Below are 6,851 nucleotides of genomic sequence, written 5' to 3' on the forward strand. Positions count from 1 at the left end.
CGAGGGTCGAGGTCATATCAGTGTATCGAAGGCAGCATCATTAGGGTCGCATGACCTTTATTTATCGAGGCAGCATGGCTGAGATATCCTCGTATTCGAGGGACATGGCTATTCTGCAAAAAAAAACACAAGGCAACAGGCAACAAGGCAACAGGCAACAAGGCAACAGAGAGGTTACCCCAAAAGTGTGCGTGGGTGCGACAATCACGTGATTAATTCAGAAATTTTATCTTGTAATTAATTATCTAAATTAATTTAAAGGCTTGCACTCCCTAAGATTACTAACCACACAATAACATAAGCAATAATAATGGGGAAGGGAAATTGTAACCAGCGGAGGAGAGGGGAATTGAAACCAGCGGGATATAATTAAAACAAAAGGTTTAACATAAGTAATAATTGAGGACAGGGTTTAGGGTTACCAATGTTCGTAGCTTTGGCAATTTGACAAACCCTGAAAAAGGCGGAAAATAAGAAGGCAAAATATAGTGAGTGCATTATCGGTTCAGAGACTATTAGGGTTAACCCTAATTTAACAAGTAAAAATAAAACTTAATAAACAAGTATTTAGAATAGGAAGAATACTTATCTTTTAATTTGATCTGATATGGTTGGCATTCGGAGGCAAGTCTCGGAGGTTAACCCTGAAAAATGGCAAAGCAAGTAATAGAGAAAGATGAATGTATGCATAGTTCAGAAATAAATATAAGGGCAAACCCTAAAATCAAAAGGAAACAAAATAGACCTTTAAGATAAAATAAGTTAAATACTTAGCTTCTTATTTGACGTGGCGCGCAGTCGGAGAGCGTTGAAAGGTAACCCTGAAAAGGCTAGGCACGAAAAGAAAATATTCAGTGTATTGGAATGTTCGTCGTGAACCCTGATTAGGGCAAACATTGAATTAACGTAACACAATCGATTTAATTAATTATTGGTCTCTCGACCTAATTAATTAAATCGGGATAAAAAATAAAATCGAGGGTAAAATAATTTTCATGAATTTTTTGGAGCTAGAATAACATAAATACGAATTTTTAAAGTTTTTTAATAATTAAATCAATTTAAATCACTATTTATAAATAATACATATATTAAATATTATGCAAAATAAATAATAAGTATTAATAATTTATATAAAAAAACAAAACTTTTGTAGTTTATATATATATATATATATATATATATATATATATATATATATATATATATATATATATATATATATATATATATATATATATATATATATATATATATATATATATATATATATATATGAAACAACTTTAGTTAAAGAAAATAACATATGTATATATTAAAACAAATAAAAAGGGACTGTATAATTAAAAATAAAAAAAATTCTAAAAATCTTAACTTATAATCCAGTGTGGTTGCGCGCTGATGAGCATGATACACCCTCGCTTCCAGATGCGTTGGATCTGCCTTGGATAAGATCCTGACGGATGTTGCGTGAGGGACCACCATACGTGCATGAGACAAAACGCATCAGATCCATTCATCCCCTTTTGAAAACACGCGTGCGGGTAAATTTGAAAGGGCCAACCGGAGTGTGCCACGTACCGTCTTCCTCACCCAACAACCAGTAGCCCCTTTTACAGCGTTTGCGATGGAAACGCTACGAAAAGTCTTGATCTATCACACCTGTTAAATGCTTACAACACACATATATGCATAGAAATTCAAGATAAGATCAGGGATGGACTCGGTTTTTCCACACGAACTCAACCACGGCTTTAATTTGATCTAATTTAGGCTAGATCGTAAAGCCCTAATTCGGAGCTCTAAAATCCGTCCATGGTGGATCCTTATTCCTGCGTTCAAACTCAACCAAAATTTCCAGAAACAATCTACATACTCATATAATCACAAATATATCATCTAAATTCATGGAGAATGCGTGCAACATGCAAATCGAACAAAAAACAATAACTACAAACCGTGAGAGATTGGAGAAGTTCTTGAACGTGTGATTCGATGTGAATGATTTGGATAGCTTCAGAATTATCCAGGGAACGTATTGGGATGCTTGAAACTCTTTGAAACGCCTCCAATTCCAAAAACCAATTTGAGTTTTTTCTTGAACTTGGGAGCTCGGGTATGGAACTCTTTGACTGCAAAAACGTGAAACCTTGTGTCTGGCCTTGCTCACATACTTATAGAGGATGAATTAGGGTTGATAAATTGAATCAAATCTCCTTTAATCTTTGATTTGCATATTGAGAAAATTTGATTGGAAATAAGTTATGAAACTTTCTAAAATAGGCCAATATTGATTCAATCTTGTCCAATTTTATTTATGCACGAAATTAGATTGATTTTGAAATATATTTGATGATTAAAATAGATCCAAATCACATCTTTTATAAAATATTTGATATTCTAGTAATTTATTTGATTTTAATCATTTTTAAATGAATTAAAAATTCATAATAAATCAAATAAATCATATAATTTCGTGGGAAAGAGCTTTTGGGCCTTTGGATACTTGGGGATCAAGATTGAACCAAAATAACTTGGGCTTATTTTGTAAAAAATCCAAGTTCTTTCACATTTTTCCTTCAAAAATAATCCAACTTTGACAAGGCTTATCTCTCTCAATTTTTGAGGTATGGCAGTGTTCTAGGACTTTTTAGAAACCTTAGAGAGTCCTCTAACCAGTGTCTTTGGTCTCATATCAAAATGATTTTCCATGCTCATTTTATGTCCTTTTGAAAAAAGTGTCTTTTTGTTGACTTTTGAAAAGGACCTATAATGTTTTGGTCCATATCTCTCAAATGAAGCAATTTTAGACTTGGCATGGGAGACACTATTTTGTAGAGAATCAAATTTCCTTCAAAGTGAGCTTTGGATGGAAAATTTTGGATGTTCCATGTGAGAGTTATGGCTGGTCAAAGTTCAGTTGACTTTTCCTATACAAAACCCTAATTTAGAAACTTTTTGATTTGTTGATTTTTTATCTTTCCTTGATGAACCATGATCAATTCTTGATCAAGTGGTGAATTATACTTCAATATGCGGATCTTGACAAAAAATCAGGAGTTTTGACTTTACTTTGACCACAGTTGACTTCTAGGTTAACTTAGTCGACTGTTGACTTCCTGAACAATTGAGCGACCAATTCTTTGAAATGAGCCTTGATACTTGTCATAGAGATAATGTGAGATGTATTGAGCCATATGAGATGTCTTGGATCCCTTAATTCACTGATTTTCCTCTGAGTGAGCCAAAACCTAGTTTCAGAGTTTTGTATAGGAGAGTGTGTTTTGAAGCTTTGTGTGTTGATTTGAATTTGTATCAGAGAAATAGTATGGGCAAATTTTGGGGTATGACAGCTGCCCCTGTTCAATTGTCTTAAACCTGAAGATGTAGAGTGGTTTGTATGCCAATCGGTATCTAAAGGTGGAAGATGATTGAATACTAGAATACCAAGAAATTTGCCCTAGCTGACGTAGGGACCTTTGTCGGAGATGGGCTTGAAGATGTCATCCAATAAATCATGCATCAGATTATGTTTGGAGTGTTTGGGAAGTAGTTGTTTGAGTGTTGATTGTTACGGGACCGTCCGAGGTTACCGCTTTTAGATTTTGGCAAGTTGATTGTTTAAGGAATCGTTTGAGATATCGACTTAAATCTGAAGATAGATTGTTAAGGAACCGTCCAAGGCATCGACCTAACTCTGAAGGTGGATCATTAAGGAACCGTCCAAGGTATCGACTTAAATCCAAAAGGTAGATCATTAAGGAACCGTCCAAGGTATCGACTTAGATCTGAAGATAGGTTGTTAAGGAACCGTCCCAGGTATCGACTTAACTCTGAAGGTGGATCATTAAGGAACCGTCCAAGGTATCGACTTAATTCCAAAAGGTAGATCATTAAGGAACCGTCCAAGGTATCGACTTGATTCCAAAAGGTAGATCATTAAGGAACCGTCCAAGGTATCGACTTAGATCTGAGGGTAGATTGTTAAGGAACCGTCCAAGGTATCGACTTAACTCTGAAGGTGGATCATTAAGGAACCGTCCAAGGTATCGACTTAACTCCAAAGGTAGATCATTAAGGAACCGTCAAAGGTATCGACTTAGATCTGAAGATAGATAATGTTTATTTTTTACTGCAGTAGTAACCTGAAAAAGGTAAAGTTAGTTTTCTTTATGCCATGTCATGATGCATGCAATGCGTTTGTGTGACGGGATTCTCAAAATAAATGAGAACCTCGCATGTTATGTATGCACTTGTCGCGATGCTTTATGTATTATGTATGAATGTGTATGCAATTGTATGAATACGTTTATGCCATGTGGTATGTGAATATGATTTATGTTGTCTTGATTGAGAAAATAAATCTCTGTATCCTTGGGATTTTATTGTCTGATCTCGTCTTGAAAATGCTCAGCTGGGGATTTATGGTTTCTGCTTGGGAGTGATTAGTAGTTTGATGTACCCTAATTTAGAGATATTAATAAACCATGTTGTAGAAGAGCAACATGTTGGATGACTGGTAGTGTTGAAGATGTAAGCTCTGTTGGGGAGCCCTGTCTTTGTCGAGACGAGAACTTTTGAAAGTATCATCCTAATGATTACTTTGTGGGGATATGATCTTCTGGCTCTGCGGGGATTCCTTCAGATTGTAGACTTTGAAAGAAGGACTTCTGGGTTACTTTAGACATTGTCTCTTCGTCTTTCCTACCTAACGATCTAATAGATATTTTTACGAAAGCAAAGATAAATGATAATCATGTTCATATGCATATGTTCGTTCAAAGTTAACATTAGACGTTTGCGTATTCGAAAAAGAAATGAAAAATTTGAAGTAAAGAAAGTAACTTGTATTAAGAAAAGCCATGAATAGGCGGAATAAAGAACATATTGTGTGTTTTTGAAAAAAGTACAGAATAAAAACAAAGGAAAAATAGCTATGTAGAAACAATCCTATTGAGTTTCAATTCTGCTATTGCTATTATGTCTTCGAGCATCTCATCCCTTGCTTGTTGGAGAAAGATGATTGAATCGTTCTGAGCCCTTTGAACTTGATGTTGTAGATGTATCTGACTGATGAGAGATCTGAACGAGACATAGTCGTACACTTTAATCCTTAACTTTTGCCTAGGCCGCCCTTTCGGGTTTTCAGTCTAGCAGGATACCCTTTTTTGCCCAAGTCGCCCTTTCGGGTTTTCAACTTGCCGGGTGTACATTTTTTATATATATATCCCTAATTTTTGCTCAAACCCTTTTGGTTTGACGGGATGCCCTTACTTTTGCCTAGGTACGTCGACCTAGCGGGTCATATTTATGCGTAGTATTTTTTGACTATGTCTGCGTTCACAGGCTGTGGAAAGTCTTCTCCGTCCATAGTAGTGAGTATCATGGCTCCTCCGGAAAAGATCTTCTTGATTACAAATGGTCCCTCATAGGTGGGAGTCCACTTGCCCCTAGGATCACCTTGTGGTAGAATAATCCTCTTTATGACCAAGTCACCGGCCTGATAAACTTGTTGTTTGACTCTTTTGTTGAATGCCTTGATCATACGCTTCTGATACAATTGTCCATGACAAACAGCCGCAAGCCTCTTTTCGTCAATCAGGTTTATCTGATCCAGTCGAGTTTGAATCCATTCATCTTCGTCTAGCTCTGCCTCTTTCATGATCCTTAAGGATGGAATCTGAACTTCGATCGGTAGCACAGCCTCCATGCCATAGACTAATGAGAACGGGGTTGCCCCAGTCGATGTACGTGCAGAAGTACGATAACCGTGAAGAGCAAATGGTAACATCTCGTGCCAATCCTTATAAGTCACAGTCATTTTCTGTACAATCTTCTTTATGTTCTTGTTGGCGGCTTCCACAGCGCCATTCATCTTTGGTCTATATGGAGAAGAGTTGTGATGCTTGATGTTGAACTGTGTGCAGAGCTCGGTGATCATCTTGTTATTTAAATTGGTACCATTATCAGTGATAATCCTCTCGGGGATGCCATACCGACAGATGAGATTGTGCTTAATGAATCGAGCCACCACATTCTTGGTTACGGAAGCAAAGGAAGCAGACTCTACCCATTTGGTAAAGTAGTCAATGGCTACAAGGATGAAGCGGTGTCCGTTGGACGCGGTAGGTTTGATTTCTCCGATCATATCAATGCCCCACATTGCAAAAGGCCAAGGAGCGGTCAGCACATTTAGAGGAACAGGAGGCACGTGTACTTTATCGGCGTATATCTGACACTTGTGGCAAGTTCTTGAGTGTTGGTGACAGTCAGTTTCCATAGTGGACCAATAGTAGCCTGCTCTCAGAATCTTTTTAGCCATAGTATGCCCACTAGAATGGGTTCCAAAAGTGCCATCATGCATGTCCTCCATGATCTCTTCAGCTTCCTTCTTGTTCACACAACGAATCAGGGTTGAATCATGGTTGCGCTTGTATAAGGTTCCATTGCTTAGAAAGAACTTGGATGCGAACCTTCTCAAGAATTTCTTGTCATTGATGGATGCCCCTTCAGGGTATTCTTGAGTCTCGAGGTATCTTTTTACTTCGTGAAACCATGGTTTCTCTTCAACCTCGTCAGTAACTATCTCGTAACAGTATGCAGGTTCGTCATATCTTTCAATAATGACTATAGGAGCCTCGTTGTCCCATCTGACCTTGAACATGGATGACATAGTAGCTAACGCGTCTGCTAGTTGATTCTCTTCTCGGGGAATATGTTCGAAATTAATCTCTTCGAAGTGTGGAATTAAAGATAGCACCAAATCTTTATAAGGCATGAGATTAGGATGCTTCATGTCCCATTCTCCTTTGATTTGACTGATTACTAAGGCTGAATCCCCATATACTTCC

Source organism: Vicia villosa, linkage group LG3 (genome assembly GCF_029867415.1).
Source record: "Vicia villosa cultivar HV-30 ecotype Madison, WI linkage group LG3, Vvil1.0, whole genome shotgun sequence".
In the NCBI taxonomy this organism is placed as follows: domain Eukaryota; kingdom Viridiplantae; phylum Streptophyta; class Magnoliopsida; order Fabales; family Fabaceae; genus Vicia; species Vicia villosa.